The 19,236-nt window shown below is 36.0% G+C and overlaps 1 long non-coding RNA gene across 1 annotated transcript in view; it reads left to right on the top strand.

Annotated features, from left to right (window-relative positions):
* Positions 1–19,236, top strand: part of LOC145240025 (uncharacterized) — a 28,485-nt gene that overhangs the window by 518 nt on the left and 8,731 nt on the right. Inside the window, exon 2 of the long non-coding RNA XR_013862469.1 lies at positions 14,500–14,543. This is a non-coding gene — a long non-coding RNA (uncharacterized LOC145240025). The remainder of the gene's footprint in view (positions 1–14,499; positions 14,544–19,236) is intronic.

Below are 19,236 nucleotides of genomic sequence, written 5' to 3' on the forward strand. Positions count from 1 at the left end.
CATATAAAACACATTATTAGACCCAAAGTTGGAAATAAAACCAGAAAAAAAAAATCGTGGCAATCTCCAAAAATACCGTTAGGGCTTACAACATGGCCGCCAGAAGAGTCACGTGATCCGGTTGATCCAAAATATGAATCGCCGTATTACGAAACCGGAAAACGCAAATTTAAAGCAAACTTTGACAAACAAGCATAATAATTAAGTACAAAAACAGTTTTTCAATATCATAATAATAAATAATTTATTTAGAACGGTCATTTAATTTTTTGTTGAGAAACAATCACAGTTTGTTTGTTTTTTAAAACAGTGTTTATAAAAAATATTTTATTCAGAGTTTTTCATAAAAATGGTATTTAAAACAAGGTGTTCATTTTTTTTAAGATGTAATGTTATAAAAATATGATGTAAAAAAAACAGTTTATATTTTTAATTTTCATTTTATAAATTTAGACAGAATAGATGGAGGCGATGCAACAAATTAGCTCACAAAATTTATTTGGGCCGACTCTTTCACGCCACATAAATTCATTTAAATATGAAGTGAAGGGAGCCCTTGATGTACCGAATTGACGACGAAGTTTTTTCTTTGCTCGCATCCACGTATTTTCAATAAGTTGAGTATTTATAGTCGCGTCGTTAGGCTCCACAAAATTTCTTTCGTGGACAACAACATCGTGGCTGTAAATACCAAAGTCAATGTCTGCTACGGTTGCATAAGCGCTCCACCCATCACTTATTATACGAGTCCCAGGTAAGATCCATTGGCGAATTATAGGGACCAGAGTTTCACGTTTTCTGTCTGGAACCTCGATCAAAAGGCAATTCTTAGAGCCTCGTTCGATGGCGCCGAACACCCAATGGCTACGTCGGACAGTTCCTCTGTGATATTTCCGAGGGTAAAAATGGCTTTCATCAATTTAAACCTCTTTTGGGGTCCAGGTCTCATCTACACCCCCCCAATTGAATTGGGTTTTGTTCAATGTACTGAGTGCACACTTCTCTCAAAAAGTTGAACCAGTCACTCACTGTGTTGGCACTCACCTCACTTTCTGTTGCCATAGTTTTTTGTGGAAAATCCATGCTCCACATATACATAATTATTACAATGGTTCTTAGATTGAGGTTGCTTCTTTGAAAAAAAGAGTTCTTCTAATTGTATTATGATATCCATCGTTTCGGCAACGCCATCTCCAACCATCCTTGGATTCGGAATATCGAGCCAACACGCATGGTGACCCACAAATTTGACAATTGCATGAATTGGCTATCAGACGTCTCTGTGCAAGCCATGTCAATATGTGCATGTCATCTGGCATTGCTAACATTAGCCGAGACAATGTCATAGTTTCGCCAAGTATAGCGTTATTGTCATGAACACGAGGAACGAGGAACAAGGGTGATACGTTAAGGGCCATTGATATTTTTGTAATTCTCTGAGGTAGGTAGCAGTTCCAATTTCAGGAATTGTCGTGGTTCAATTCCAGGAATTGTCATGGTTCAATTGCGTTCCGTCGACCAAATCGACCACTTGTTTGTTCTGAATAAAATACTTTTTATAAACACTGTTTTAACTAAAAACAACCTAAGATTGTTTCTCAAAGTTTGCCTATTTTTATAACAACATTATATCAACAAAAAATTAAATACAAACAAATTGTGATTGTTTGTCAAAGTTTGCCTTCAAGGCTGCATTTTCCATTTGCACGATTCATGATTTGGATCAACCGAATCACGTGACTCTTCTGGCGGCCATGTTGTAAGCCCTAACGGTATTTTTGGAGATTACCAAAATCGTTTTTATTTTTTGATCATTTTTTATTAGAATAAATGTACGACATTCAAAGCCGCTGTAATACAGCGGCTTTGAATGTCGTATATTTATTCTAATAAAAAATGATCCAAAAATAAAAATAAGCAATACAGCGGCGCCGCTGAGCGGCGCTGTCTGTATTGCTTTTAAGATTGCCCTCTTTTTACAGTCTTTCATTACAAAAAAAAAAAAAAAATGGCTGCCAAAAATATAGTTTTTGAAAGAGCGTAAAAAAGGGGCAAAATTTAGCCTTAAAAAGGCCAATCTTTCAAACCTTGTAAAGGCCAAATTTTTAAAACAACATGGCGGCCTCGATTGTCGTACATTTAGTCTAATAAAAAACGTTGAAGAAATAATAAAAATTAATTTTTTTCGGGGTTTATTTCAACCTTAGGGTCTAATAATAAAAATAAATAGTTTCTATAATTTTTTGTCTGTCAAATAATTTGCGCCGTTAAAACTACATATTTGCCAGTTTTCGACTATGCTGAATACGAAAATCGCATTGAAATGTTGCAGAGACAAGTAGTTATCGAGATATAAAAAACTTTATCATGCATTGTATTCTTTGATGGTCGTGTTTTTATTCACGTGTGCAGACCGTAACTCCCCCCCCCTTCCACCAAGCGGAAAAAATCAACTTTTCTTAGACTGAGACTGACACTGGCCCACCAAAAAAACTTGGTCATTTTTATACATTCAGTCCACCTGCACAATTGTCTTTTAAATGACAACTTTTATAGATGTTCGATTATGCTAAATAAGAAAATCTCATTTAAATTTTGTAGCAACAAGTAGTTTGAGATATAAAGACTACTCCCTATCCCCTCCCCACTTAATTAAATTCAATTTTTGCGATATTTATAAGTTTAAAGTACACAATAATTACAAAACACCATCTCCTCTTCATGTTAAGTATGTGTTATTAAATAATATTTCTGGCCCGCAAAAATAAATAAATAAAAAGAGAGAACATTCAAACTCAACACACCTTTAACATTACAATATTTATTCGTTTTTGGGTATGCTGAAAACGAATATCACATTAAACCTTTTTTGGCCTCCAGGTATTAAGCCATCTTGGTCAAATAACATGGCAAATAAGTAAGAAACAAAATGTTTTTCTGAACAAAAAAATATTTAAAAAAAAAACAAAAAAATGCGCAAGAAAATACAATTTTAATAAAACAATTTTTGAATTAAAGCAACATTAGATTTTTATAAAGTAGAACTGTGAAAAAATGTCGATTTTTTTATGAAATATACATGAAGAAAAAATGAAATTCTTAATTCTTATGATAAAAAATGTCAGCGATTTATTTTTTTAATGAAAACAATGTAAAAAAAAATGACATTCTTATGATAAAAATGTGCAAAAATTATCAGCGACTTTTTTTTTAATGAAATATAAGAAAGTGAAGAAAAAAATGAAATTCTTATGATAAACAATGTGAAAAAAGTCTGATATTTTGAATGAAGCGATGTAACTGTTCAATTAGAAAAATCGTTTGGTGTGTGAATTTGTTTTACATGGGTGCGTTTACAGTGCATGCATATCAGATATTCTTGTGTGCACACACATCAAAAATTATATGCTACAGGTCTGTTTATCTTGCAAACTACTTGCTTCTGTAAAATTTACTTTGCTTATTCTTTACCCTCACCTTACAAACACCTCCAAACGCCTGGGCAACGCTGAGTATCCTTGCTTGTTTATATATATAAAAGGCATTTTTTGTATGTACAGCAAAGGCTTGGGGGGATCTCCGTGAGGTTGCTACTTTTTAGAACTTTTTATGTACCGTGTAGGTTGTAATATCTATGATTTGTGAACGCACGTCATGCCTAGATTTATTTACATCGACTTTGACAAAATTCTTGCTATTTCAGCTCCCCTTGTGTGTGTTCAGCTTTTTCGTATAAAAGCGAGACTAATCCAAAATGAAGGCAATGTTCCCGGCTTTCGTTCTGGGAACGTCCAGAAAGCAATAAAGCTTTGAATAAATGGGGGGTAAACAAACTCCTTATATCAGGCAATTGCTATTCAATTTGGACAATCCCCTTTTTATGGGGAGCTGGTTTTTTATCCACATCTTGGGGAAAAAAAAACCAGCCAAAGTTGGGTGAACAAACCCCAAAAAATTGCCTCACAGTAAAAGTTATATGCGGGATTTCTATGGCGTGATATTTGACCTCATTAAATTCACACATCTGTCGATTCAGTTTTTAATCCTTACATGAATTCACACGTTTTTCTATTACTCTCCCTTGTTGGTCGAGCGGGTAAACATGTCAGGTTTTTTCACATATTATTTTCCACTATCGCCTCAAGGCTTCTGATTTGATTCTACCTACCTACCAAAACTTTTTTTTTGTTATCGTTTTTTTTATTTATCATATTTGTTTTCATCTACCCCCATACACACACCTCTCCAAACACCTGGGTAATGCCGGGCACCCCTGCTAATCTAGATATAAAGATAAAAAAACTGACCAATTCGTTTGAGGGGGCAGTGTCAGTCTCAGACAAGTGGATTTTGGCAGACTTGTACAAGTGCCCAATCCCTAAAAATGCGTGTTTTTCACCTTTTTTTTTAAAAAAGATTTTTCCGACGATTATCATATCAACAGAAAAACTTTTGAAAAAAACTTTAATGATTTTTATGAAGAGGTTCTAATTACGTGACACGTCAGTAAAGAAATGGACCATAAGTCAGGAAGCAATGAAGCAGAAAATTATGAGAAAGTGAACCCCCTTCTTAAATTTATTTTTCAAAATTTTTTCCAGTTAATATACTTTTTTTATTATATTTTCACCCAAAACAAGGCAGATTGCAACTTTCATGTAGGGGGCTACTATCAGGGACATAAGCTACAGGTGTACTATGTAGGGAGTTGAGCAGCAAGATGTCGGTTCACATTACCCTTGAACTTCTGCATGTCAGTACATTTGGGGAAGCAGGGACCCGGAAGGGAATTCCAAAGTCTAGTGGTTCTAGGGAATAAACTACTAGAGTAGAAGGCTCTCTTACATCTAGGGATCTCTACTGTGAATTGACGACAAAGTTTTTTCTTTGCTCGCATCCACGTATTTTCAATAAGTTGAGTATTTATAGTCGCGTCGTTAGGCTCCACAAAATTTCTTTCGTGGACAGCAACATCGTGGCTGTAAATACCAAAGTCAATGTCTGCTACGGTTGCATAAGCGCTCCACCCATCACTTATTATACGAGTCCCAGGTAAGATCCATTGGCGAATTATAAGGACCAGATTTTCACGTTTTCTGTCTGGAACCTCGATCAAAAGGCAATTCTTAGAGCCTCGTTCGATGGCGCCGAACACCCAATGGCTACGTCGGACAGTTCCTCTGTGATATTTCCGAGGGTAAAAATGGCTTTCATCAATTTCAACCTCTTTTGGGGTCCAGGTCTCATCTACACCCCCCCCAATTGAATTGGGTTTTGTTCAATGTATTGAGTGCACACTTCTCTCAAAAAGTTGAACCAGTCACTCACTGTGTTGGCACTCACCTCACTTTCTGTTGCCATAGTTTTTTGTGGAAAATCCATGCTCCACATATACATAATTATTACAATGGTTCTTAGATTGAGGTTGCTTCTTTGAAAAAAAGAGTTCTTCTAATTGTATTATGATATCCATCGTTTCGGCAACGCCATCTCCAACCATCCTTGGATTCGGAATATCGAGCCAACACGCATGGTGACCCACAAATTTGACAATTGCATGAATTGGCTATCAGACGTCTCTGTGCAAGCCATGTCAATATGTGCACGTCATCTGGCATTGCTAACATTAGCCGAGACAATGTCATAGTTTCGCCAAGTATAGCGTTATTGTCATGAACACGAGGAATGAGGAACAAGGGTGATACGTTAAGGGCCATTGATATTTTTGTAATTCTCTGAGGTAGGTAGCAGTTCCAATTTCAGGAATTGTCGTGGTTCAATTCCAGGAATTGTCATGGTTCAATTGCGTTCCGTCGACCAAATCGACCACTTGTTTGTTCTGAATAAAATACTTTTTATAAACACTGTTTTAACTAAAAACAACCTAAGATTGTTTCTCAAAGTTTGCCTATTTTTATAACAACATTATATCAACAAAAAATTAAATACAAACAAATTGTGATTGTTTGTCAAAGTTTGCCTTCAAGGCTGCATTTTCCATTTGCCCGATTCATGTTTTGGATCAACCGGATCATGTGACTCTTCTGGCGGCCATGTTGTAAGCCCTAACGGTATTTTTGGAGATTATCAAAATCGTTTTTATTTTTTGATCATTTTTTATTAGAATAAATGTACGACATTCAAAGCCGCTGTAATACAGCGGCTTTGAATGTCGTATATTTATTCTAATAAAAAATGATCCAAAAATAAAAATAAGCAATACAGCGGCGCCGCTGAGCGGCGCTGTCTGTATTGCTTTTAAGATTGCCCTCTTTTTACAGTCTTTCATTACAAAAAAAAAAAAAAATGTCTGCCAAAAATATAGTTTTTGAAAGAGCGTAAAAAAGGGGCAAAATTTAGCCTTAAAAAGGCCAATCTTTCAAACCTTGTAAAGGCCAAATTTTTAAAACAACATGGCGACCTCGATTGTCGTACATTTAGTCTAATAAAAAACGTTGAAGAAATAATAAAAATTAATTTTTTTCGGGGTTTATTTCAACCTTAGGGTCTAATAATAAAAATAAATAGTTTCTATAATTTTTTGTCTGTCAAATAATTTGCGCCGTTAAAACTACATATTTGCCAGTTTTCGACTATGCTGAATACGAAAATCGCATTGAAATGTTGCAGAGACAAGTAGTTATCGAGATATAAAAAACTGTATCATGCATTGTATTCTTTGATGGTCGTGTTTTTATTCACGTGTGCAGACCGTAACTCCCCCCCTTCCACCAAGCGGAAAAAATCAACTTTTCTTAGACTGAGACTGAGACTGGCCCACCAAAAAAACTTGGTCATTTTTATACATTCAATTTTTACGATATTTATAAGTTTAAAGTACACAATAATTACAAAACACCATCTCCTCTTCATGTTAAGGATGTGTTATTAAATAATATTTCTGGTCCGCAAAAATAAATAAATAAAAAGAGAGAACATTCAAACTCAACACACCTTTAACATTACAATATTTATTCGTTTTTGGGTATGCTGAAAACGAATATCACATTAAACCTTTTTACGGCCTCCAGGTATTAAGCCATCCTGGTCAAATAACATGGCAAATAAGTAAGAAACAAAATGTTTTTCTGAACAAAAAAATATTTAAAAAAAAAACAAAAAAATACGTAAGAAAATACAATTTTAGTAAAACAATTTTTGAATTAAAGCAACATTAGATTTTTATAAAGTAGAACTGTGAAAAAATGTCGATTTTTTTATGAAATATACATGAAGAAAAAATGAAATTCTTAATTCTTATGATAAAAAATGTCAGCGATTTATTTTTTTAATGAAAACAATGTAAAAAAAAAATGAAATTCTTATGATAAAAATGTGCAAAAATTATCAGCGACTTTTTTTTTAATGAAATATAAGAAAGTGAAGAAAAAAATGAAATTCTTATGATAAAAAATGTGAAAAAAGTCTGATATTTTGAATGAAGCGATGTAACTGTTCAATTAGAAAAATCGTTTGGTGTGTGAATTTGTTTTACATGGGTGCGTTTACAGTGCATGCATATCAGATATTCTTGTGTGCACACACATCAAAAATTATATGCTACAGGTCTGTTTATCTTGCAAACTACTTGCTTCTGTAAAATTTACTTTGCTTATTCTTTACCCTCACCTTACAAACACCTCCAAACGCCTGGGCAACGCTGAGTATCCTTGCTTGTTTATATATATAAAAGGCATTTTTTGTATGTACAGCAAAGGCTTGGGGGGATCTCCGTGAGGTTGCTACTTTTTAGAACTTTTTATGTACCGTGTAGGTTGTAATATCTATGATTTGTGAACGCACGTCATGCCTAGATTTATTTACATCGACTTTGACAAAATTCTTGCTATTTCAGCTCCCCTTGTGTGTGTTCAGCTTTTTCGTATAAAAGCGAGACTAATCCAAAATGAAGGCAATGTTCCCGGCTTTCGTTCTGGGAACGTCCAGAAAGCAATAAAGCTTTGAATAAATGGGGGGTAAACAAACTCCTTATATCAGGCAATTGCTATTCAATTTGGACAATCCCCTTTTTATGGGGAGCTGGTTTTTTATCCACATCTTGGGGAAAACAAAACCAGCCAAAGTTGGGTGAACAAACCCCAAAAAACTGCCTCACAGTAAAAGTTATATGCGGGATTTCTATGGCGTGATATTTGACCTCATTAAATTCACACATCTGTCGATTCAGTTTTTAATCCTTACATGAATTCACACGTTTTTCTATTACTCTCCCTTGTTGGCCGAGCGGGTAAACATGTCAGGTTTTTTCACATGTTATTTTCCACTATCGCTTCAAGGCTTCTGATTTGATTCTACCTACCTACCAAAACTTTTTTTTTTGTTATCGTTTTTTTTATTTATCATATTTGTTTTCATCTACCCCCATACACACACCTCTCCAAACACCTGGGTAATGCCGGGTACCCCTGGTAATCTAGATATAAAGATAAAAAAAACTGACCAATTCGTTTGAGGGGGCAGTGTCAGTCTCAGAAAAGTGGATTTTGGCAGACTTGTACAAGTGCCCAATCCCTAAAAATGCGTGTTTTTCACCTTTTTTTTTAAAGATTTTTCCGACGATTATCATATCAACAGAAAAACTTTTGAAAAAAACACTTTAATGATTTTTATGAAGAGGTTCTAATTACGTGACACATCAGTAAAGAAATGGACCATAAGTCAGGAAGCAATGAAGCAGAAAATTATGAGAAAGTGAACCCCCTTCTTAAATTTATTTTTCAAAATTTTTTCCAGTTAATATACTTTTTTTATTATATTTTCACCCAAAACAAGGCAGATTGCAACTTTCGTGTAGGGGGCTACTATCAGGGACATAAGCTACAGGTGTACTATGTAGGGAGTTGGGCAGCAAGATGTCGGTTCACATTACCCTTGAACTTCTGCATGTCAGTACATTTGGGGAAGCAGGGACCCGGAAGGGAATTCCAAGGTCTAGTGGTTCTAGGGAATAAACTACTGGAGTAGAAGGCTCTCTTACATCTAGGGATCTCTACTGTGAAGGGGTAGGATTTGGCTGCTTGTTGGGTTTGTCGGGAGTATTTCGTGCAGTTCGTTATTCACCATTAAAATACTTGTAGAACAGACAGAGATGCAATATTTCGTCGATGGGACAGAGGCTGAAGCTTAGATGACAGTTCAGGACCTATCAGGTTAGCGACTCTCTTTTGAACTTTGTCTAGGAACGAGAGACTAGTAGCAGATGCACCAGCCCAAATATGACAACAATACTCCATACATGGGCGAATGGTGACCTTATAGAGGTATAGGATACTTTCGGGCGTTAGTAGCTTTCTAGCATGGTAGAGAGAACCTACCTTCTTCACAGCGGTCCTGGAAATACTCTCAATATAATTGTTCCAACTCATGTTTCCTGTGAACGTTAGGCCGAGGAGTTTAAAAGATTACTTTCAGATAAAGGGGCTTTGGCCATTGCTATTGTTGGTAGAGAAGGTTTCTTGTAATTATTGAAGGGAACCAGTTTAGTCTTGGCAGTATTGAATGTGACCATCCATTTTTGTCCCCATCTCACTACAGATTGGAGGTCATCCTCTAATTTTTCTGCCATTTCTTTAGATATGTGTTCATTTGTTTTCGTGTTGTGTCTGTTATAGAGCGTGATGTCATCAGCATATATACCCATCTCACAGACAATTTTGTTAGGGAGGTCATTTATGCATATTAGGAATGATAGTTATCCAAGGATAGACCCTTGAGGCACTCCTGGATTTATATCATATTGTTTAAATGTACGACCGTCAGACAACCTGGATTTTTCTCTTATCTAAGAAAAATTTAATTATGTTAAGTATTCTTCCAGTGATACCGTATCATCTGATTTTCCTGAGAAGACCTTCATGCCATACCCTGTCAAAAGCTTTAGATATATCTAGAGCTACTGATCTACCCCCCTGCTTTGTCCAGTGAATGGTATATACATTCAGAGATTACAGTTATGATGTCAGCTGTGGAACGGGCTTGCCTAAATCCATATTGTTGGTCAGTCAGAAGTTTAGCATCTGTAAGGTGATGGACTAGAGTTTGTTAATTATGGACTCAAATATTTTGGTGAAAAGTGGGAGGAGGCTAATGGGGCGATAATTTACTGGGTCAGTTCTTTTGCCGGAATTCTTGATACTGGTACCACAGAAGCAGTTTTCCAGCAGGTAGAAAAGCAAGATTTATTAAGGCATTTGTTGTAAAGTTTAGAGAGAACTGGAGCTACTTCAGCAGAGCACTTTTTTAATAGCACAGCCGGGATGAAATCAGGTCCACATGCTTTTGAAGGGTGAAGATTTTTGATGATAGCATGCACCTTAGAAGGCGTGATCTTCAGACTCCCTAGTGTGGCGTCTTTCTGCAAAGGAAATTTAGGGAGAAGGTGGTTAGCAGCGTCCAGTGTGGAGTTGTAGGAAAACCGACTGGCAAGCATGTTAGCCTTCTCAGTTGCTGAGCAGACAAGTTCATAATTGTTGGATAGTGGTGGAATTGTTGATTGCTCATTATTTACTACACTGTTGTAGATTTTTCAGAAGTCACGGGTTCCTAATTTTTGTGCTTCGATGCGTTTTTTGGTGATTTCAGTAAATTCTTTCTTAGCTGCCGCTATTTCTTTCTTGCAGTTACTTCTATATACTTCTGTTTGTTTGAACTGGACTTATGTAGCTTAAATCTGCAGTACGCATGCTGCCTTTGTGCAATGGCAGCTGCACGAGTAAAAGTAAACCATTGGGGAGAGTGGGGCTTGCTATAAAATTTCTGCATGAAAACACATGCTTCAATTGCCGGTTTGAACATTCAGTTGTTTCATTTGCGCACACTGTTCAGCAGGAAGTGAAAAGATATTTCACCATGGGGCGTCACTGATGAGATCCTTGATGGCTTCCCAATCCGCCTTTTTATAATATCATTGTTTTGAGCAATGGCTCTTCAGTTTTGGCTCCAATGTTTAGGGCGATTTCAACCATTATCACTGTATGATCGACGTTCCCAAGTGGGCTGTTGGCATTCGGTACACAATCATCAGGAACTGTGGTCAGAAACAGATCTAGAAGTGATGCGTGTTTTTCTTGCTGGTCTGGGAAACGGGTTGGAAACGTAACCATCTGTAATAGGGAATGAGATATAGAGAAGCTATTTGTTGTGGTACCAGCTGCATCTGTGTAAGTAGAAATCCAAGCCAGTTTTTGTGGTGGACATTGAAGTCACCAAATACATTCACTTGTGCACTAGTGTCGAGGGAAAGTGCTGTATCTATGCTGCCACTTTTTTTTAGGGTACAGTTCCGAGAGAGAGCGGTAGAGAAAATTAAAGTAACTAATATTATGTTGCATGTTAAGTCTAAAACACATAAAGGCTTGATTATCCGATTCTAGTTTTGTTTCTCTAGTCAAGGGAGGGTGTATCGAATATAGATTCCAAGCCCATGCATATGTCTGTCAGAGTCCTTATGGCAAAGTGGGAGATATCCAGGTATGTTAAAGTAGTTAGAGGAGATGGAGGAGTGTAAGTTAGTCTCACTTAATGCTAAGATATCCGGGATGTTTGTTAGGAAAAATACTTCAACATCATTTAAATTAATACTAAGCCCACGGATGTTCATAAATGCAAGCCTCAAGGAAGGAGGCAAGTTGGTTTTGTTTGAATTTTAGCCTGGTTTAAGCATAATTTTTATTGTCCTGTCATTTTTTTTTAGAGTTTCAATTTAGGTAAGGGAGGTACTGAACAATAGGTTATGCAGAATATCAGACATGCAACACAAGTAGATCATCAGTTGACCTTACATCCACTAGGATTGTGGCCTCAGGAAAGCCCACCGGGGATGAGTGCAGGGTCCCTTTCCATGCACGACATGGCATTATAAACATCCTGATATTATACAACTGTTGATGGAGCAGCCATTCTAAGCACTACCAAAGAGTTAGGGATCCTGAACTACCAGTTGGGAACAGCAGCCAGGAACTGTCAATCCGGTACCCTCAACCCATCAGACGATGGTCAACCCAATCTACTTGCACTGGCATTACGGCATTGTTTGTTACTTACTGGTCTATCCTTCAAACAACTCGTACACTACTGCCAATTTTATGACGTCACATTCTAGCCTTCACTTCATAAACTGCATGCAATATTGATAGCTGAAAAATGAGAACTAATTTTGTCAACATAGACATGAGTTAACTGTATGGTTCCTAATATCAGCAATATTTCCATTCATAACTTCAATTTGCAAGAAAATGTTTTGACTATTCTGTAAAGCATGTCTCTTAAAAATCCTTAATACAACATATTTTCAACAGTTTTAAATTCAACAGTTCTTAAAGATATGCATTTTTCATTTGCATAACTTAATAATTTAAAGCAAAGTACCAAGCAGGAAAGTAAAAATGATAATCACAATATGAGTCCTTAGGGTTCATTGAATAACTACATCTTGCAATATTTTATATGATACTTTATCCACTTTGTAACTCATACTCCATTGCTGATTTCATGACATCATACTATCCCAACAATATGCAAAATTAATAGTATCAGTTTAGAACTGTTAATCCACACCTCACGGACCACAGTTAATGAAAAACAGTTAATGAGAAAAAGTACAGACAAATATGAAAAACAGTTAATGAAAAAAGTACAGACTCCAGTAAAGCAACTGGCCCTCACTGCATTCCAGTTATAGTGCTGAAAAAAGCTCCAACCAGAACTTGCCCCCATACTTACAAAACTGTTTAAGCGTTGCCTTAAGAAGTGCTTTCCAGCACCCTGGAAAACCTCATTAGTATGCCCAATATTTAAGAATTCAGGTGATAAGTCATCTCCCTCTCAGTACAGACGAATAAGTCTCCTGTGTGTCATGAGTAAGTTGCTGGAATCCATATTAAATAAAGAAGTAATCAACCACCTAAACAGAAATAACCTTCTTAGTGACATGCAATATGGTTTCCATTCTGCTCGATCTACAGCAGATGTGCTAACGGGTATGTCTCATATGATTAGTGAATCTCTTGACAAAGGCTTCCTTTCTAGGACAATTGCTCTTGACATATCAAAAGCCTTCGATAAAGTATGGTATAAAGGCCTACTTCACAAGATTTCCAGCTACAGTATAACTGGAAATGTTTTCTCAATCATTAAATCGTTTCTCTCTGATAGGCTCATAAGAGTAGTGGTTGATGGGCAGAAATCGGAGGCTCACAGTATCAATGCTAGAGTCCCTCAGGGGTCCATCCTGGTCCCAACTCTCTTCCTGATCTACATCAATGATCTCCCAAAACACATACTTAAATCATTCGTTGACATCTATGCTGATGACACGACCATCTATGGCAACAGTTCTCTCTGATTCTCTTCTGATCTTGAGTGCATGGTACAGTGAGGGAAGAGGTGGCTGGTTACTTTTAATGCATCTAAAACCAAGCTGCTATCTTTACATCATCAACGCTCTGATCCCCATCTGCCATCAATTGAAATGGATGGATCTCGTCTTGGGGAGGCTCCATGTTTTGACAAGCTTCTGGAATTGATCTTAACTCCTGATCTGAAATGGAACACGTACATCAAGTCTGTTGCCAAGGTCGCTGGAAAAATGGTAGGATCCTTCTACCGCTCCAGAAGATATCTCACTGCTGATGCAATTCTCTATTTATATAAAGGAGCTGCTAAGACAGCCTATCCTGCCTTGTCAGAGTACAAAATAGACTTTGTGGCTTAATGGGGGATGCCCTTTTCTCTTTCCTGCAACCTCTCGCCCACAGAAGAGATATTGTGAGCCTGTCATTGTTTTATCATTATTTACATGGCAAGTGCCTGCCTGAGCTCAAATCTCTGGTCCCCCTTTTCCAATATATCATGAAAAACACCCGTCTAGCTTAAACCACTGTCAATAATTTTCCCCACTCTTTGTCTATGTCTAAATCAAAATGTAGATTCCATGAACAAAGCTTCTTTCTTAGAAGTGCACGCCTGTGGAACTCTCTTCCGTTTACCTGTTTCCCACCTGACTATAACTTGGATGTCTTCAAGTGCAACATAAATAAATTCCTGATAACCCCCCCCTTAAGTAAGACACTTTATCAAATCTCTATTACTAACGATTGGTACGACATTATCCCATTGATTACTGTACATGCAATAACCCTTATCCCCGAGTAGCTTCCACGCCTTGATAAGTGGTGACTACCATGTAAAAAATGGGAACAAAGGCAGAAAGAACATCTGTTTTCTAGACTTATCTGGTTTAATCTCTACTTTATTCAATCCTGTTTGATTTGCTGATCTAGTGAGCTTCATCATGTCGTTGTCTTGCTACTTCATTATAGTACATCATTTTCCAGTACCATTCTTTCCGAAATCAAAGGCTTGTGATACTCTATTCTTGCTGTGCTTTGCTCTTACATATAACCTTGTTTTTGAAAACAAGGAAAAATAGGTATCTGCTGACTTTACCTTGTTCATTTTTCGTTCGTTTTTTTATTATAGGTGACTTCATACCTTGTCTTTAGCGACCTCTATATAAAAGAAAGGTAAGTGACTGTTTAAATAATCAATTTAATTGAAACATATTCAAATGGCAATATGATCTCTTGATATATTATAAAGATTAATGATTATAAATTCTCAATCAGTTTCAGCAGGAAAAACAAATGAAATCAACTTGAGTGTACGATCATTTCGGAAAGGATATTCATTTTATTTACAATTGAGAATAATTGTATTCAAATATTCATCTCCTCAGTAGCACAAAAACGGAGGGAAAGAATTTAAGACACCAAAATAAATCGTATAATCAAGTTGATTTTGTCTGTTTTTCCTGTTGAAACTGATTAATAATTTATAATTATTAATCGTTATAATCAATAGTAATATAGCTCTAGGAGAAATATACCTATTGAGCTTATTATATATCCACAGTTTTATGAGCAATATTATATATATATATATATATATATATATATATATATATATATATATATATATATATAATTTAGAGAACTATTAAGGAATAGCATTCTTTGAAACTCCACGGAATAAGGACTTTGTAAATTCATTTTGTGAGTATTCAGTCGAACAATAAATTTTGATTGTAAAGTTCAACTTACAGTTTTCATTTTCTTCCTTATATATATATATATATATATATATATATATATATATATAAACTATTCACTTTAAAATAGATAAGAAACTTATAGTAAAATTAAAACGGAATACCAATTTTCAGAACTTTATTATTTAAAATACTTATCTTTCAGGTGATAAAGTCAAAAATAATTTTAATGTTCAGCTTAATTAGATATGTACTGATATTTTTTCTAAAACATAATTAGCTTGGAATAATAGCAGTGAGAAATTGGGAAATATATGAGAAGAAATAGAAAATGTAGCAAAGAAAATACCAGCATGTAACGTGCATCCAGGAGATAAGCGCCCGCGTGTTTGCGTGTTGTGTGGGTACGTGGGAGAGACGGATGAGGGGAAAAAGACTTACCTCGAGACCAGCTCAGCGTTACCGACCAAAAATAGAAAAGAAAGACCAAGATGGCGGCCGCCGTCTTTTGTAAAGTATGATGTCTCGCAAAGTGACACGAATTCTCGGAATATGCAAATTTAGCCGGCCTAGAACGACGATAAAAGCGGGTGAGGGGAAAGACGTGGAGGAGTGACGATTGAGTTGGCTGGGGACTCGTGTGGCTGTTGCTTCTTGTGCCGTGTGAGGATATTTTACCGTTGTTGGAATCCGTGCAGAACCGGTGTAAAAAGATTATTGAATTGCTGCAACATTTATAACATCTTTTCCTGAACTTACCGTGTTAAAGAGAGAGTCGGGCGCCATCATGAATTTTTCCTTACACATTTCTGTTACACAGCATGCAGTAGTTTTTATTGTCATAAAATGTTTTTATCTGTTTATAGTAATTTCAGTATTTAATCTTATTATATATTTTACGATAAAAATAGTGAGAACTTAAACAACCGTGACTACAAATATTTTTACATTCAGATTAATTAAGGGTGTTTGAATATTTTTTTAACTCTTTTTCACCCCCCCCCCCCCCCAAAAGAAAAGGCACAATGTCACACACTATTACATTACATTTGCACTTCCACATTCAAGTACAGTCAGGAAGTCATGCATTCATAAGGATATTCCAAAGTTTTGCAGTTCAGGGAAAGAAACTATTGGAGTAGAAGGCTTTCCGATGTCTAGCGATCTCTGCAATGTATAATTGTTTATTTAGCTTGTCCGCGATATCAACGTAGAAGTGGTGCAGCTGCCGAGTTTGTAAGAGCATGAAGTGATAGTGAGGTATGCGTTGTTCAAAGGATAGACCAGTATCTTCGATAAATTTGATTATATGTAAAGAGTGTGTGACAACATACCTTCCATTCAATTATTGTAAAACAGAGACGCCACATTTTGGTAACAGAAAAGAGGTTGGATTATGGTTAATAGTGCAAGACCTATTAGATTGGGACATTTTTTATGCATAAACGAATATTGGTCTTGTAGAGGTTGGTGTGAGCAATTTTTTCGGGTGGTAGAGAACGCCAACCTTTTCTGCAACAGCCTTCACAATGACTTCAATGTATTTGTTCCGATTTGTGTTTCTCATGAATGTTAAGGCGTTTGAACAAAGCGGTTTTCAGTAGCATATTATTAGTCATGCCAATCAGTGGGTGGGAAGGTTTCTTAGAATTGATAAAAGAAGAAGAAGGTTTGTCTTGGCAGTATTAAATATTATCACCCATTCACGTCACCATTCAACCACATTGATTTTTGCTTAATATGAATTTTTAGCCATTGATTTAAGTATGAGTTCATTTGTTTTCCGCTTATTTCTTTTACAGACCTATCTCAGAGATATTTTCTTATGAGGTCATTTTTGTATATAATAAATAGTAAAGGTCAAAAGATCAAAGGGTGTGGTTCACCTACATTTGATAGTATTTTGACATACAACCATCGAGAAAAACCTGGATTGTTTCTTGTATAAGAAGGATTTGATTATGTGAATTATTCGTTCAAATATATTATACAATTACATTTTCAAGAAAAGTCCTTCGAGACAAACCCTCTTCACAGCCTTAGATATATTGCCCTAACTTCCACTGCCTTATCAAGTGTGTAGTATATATGTTAAGGGATTACAGTTAGGATATCTGCAGAAGAAATTTGCCTGAATCTATATTGTCTCTCTGAAAGAAGTTTAGGATTTATGAATTGACTAGTCGGGGTACCCGGCGTTGCCCGGGTGTTTGTAGGTGTGTTTTTGGGTAAATGAAAATAAAAATCGTTGTTTTTTTTTTTAAAAAAAAAGCCTTGATGCGCAGTTGAAAAATAATAAAGTGTGAAAAAAAACATGCGACGTTAACGGCAGGTGCCGGTTTTTGAGGAGTTAATGATGTCAGCTTTGAGTGCAGGACAGTATTTATTCACCGCGGATCTGTTCGCTTCTTTCTTTATACGGAAAAGTTTAGGATTTATGAATTGACTAGTGGAGGTACCCGGCGTTGCCCGGGTGTTTGTAGGTGTGTTTTTGGGTAAATGAAAACAAAAATCGTTGTTTTTTTTTTTTTTAAAAAGAAAGCCTTGATGCGCAGTTGAAAAATAATAAAGTGTGAAAAAAAACATGCGACGTTAACGGCAGGTGCCGGTTTTTGAGGAGTAATGATGTCAGCTTTGAGTGCAGGACAGTATTTATTCACCGCGGATCTGTTCGCTTCTTTCTTTTTACGGAAAAGTTTAGGATTTATGAATTGACTAGTGGGGGTACCCGGCGTTGCCCGGGTGTTTGTAGGTGTGTTTTTGGGTAAATGAAAACAAAAATCGTTGTTTTTTTTTAAAAAAACATGCGACGTTAACGGCAGGTGCCGGTTTTTGAGGAGTTAATGATGTCAGCTTTGAGTGCAGGATAGTATTCACCGCGGATCTGTTCGCTTCTTTCTTTATACGGAAAAGTTGAATCGACGTACGGCGATCGAAAAATGGTGAATGTTTAAGTTTTGAAATTCGGGCAAATTAAATACACACGCAACGCCAGTTCGTAACTCGTACATATTATCATTTAGACGTGATATAAAAAGTTTTAAGAAGAAGCAACCTGAGCGAAAACATACATGATAACGCACACACACACACACATACACACACACACACACACACATTTTCGCTTATATATATATATATATATATATATATATATATATATATATATATATATATATATATAGATGGATTCGTGCTTCATTCATTAAGGATTTATTGATTTTGGCAAAGCGAGGGAGGAGGCTTATGGTGCAATAATTAAGTGGGTCAATTATTTCACAGAATTCTTGAAAACTGGTATCATAGAAGCAATTCTTCAGCAGTCAGAAAAAGCAAGATTCGGGAAGGCCTCTTTTGAAGAGCGTTTTTAATATAATGATCGCACACATTTGAGATGTCTACGTTTATTCTGTTATCATAAACATGGGAATGGATTATTTTCGATTAGTTAGCATTTTTGGTTTCTCCTGGTTTCTGGAAATTGTTGAATGACCATTATTTACTACACTTATATATTTTTTTTAGAAATCATGGGTTCTATTTTCTGCGACTACGATTTTGGTATGCCTTCTTTTACCTGCAGCTATTTCATTCACGAGAATTTCTAGCTTCTATATACTTTAATCTATTTGTATTGGACTTGTGTCAGATAAGTATGTGACATGCATGCTGCCTTTGAGCAATGGCAGTTGCAAAAGTAGAAGTAAACAAGTAAAAACAAGTAAAACTAAGAAAGGGTCATAAAGAAGAACAGGTTACATAGAAAGAATATATTGTACAAGAAGGTTTAATACAAATGGCTGGCAAATTAGACTGCAATCTTGTGCTAGACGGCGATATTTTATATGGTAGATCGTGGTATTTCTACTAATTAAGTGTGTTTGATATAATGTAGATGTAGTAGTATATAATGGTTTGTAGAATCCATTAAAATTGAGTAGACAATTCTTCATAACAACCCTGCGCAAGCCATTTACTATGCAAAGGAAACTTAGTACTTTTTAATTTTTGTAGTGTTTAATATTCATTGATTTGGACGCTTTTTTCACTTAATATGAGTTTATATTACTGAATGACTTGAGCTGAAAAAGTAGAAGTAAACAATTTAGAAGAGTGGCGTTTACAAGAGAAATTTTGTGTAGGAACATATGCTTTAATTGCTGCTTTGA

This window comes from Euprymna scolopes, chromosome 19 (assembly GCF_053919585.1).
Source record: "Euprymna scolopes isolate OS-2025 chromosome 19, ASM5391958v1, whole genome shotgun sequence".
In the NCBI taxonomy this organism is placed as follows: Eukaryota; Metazoa; Mollusca; class Cephalopoda; order Sepiida; family Sepiolidae; genus Euprymna; species Euprymna scolopes.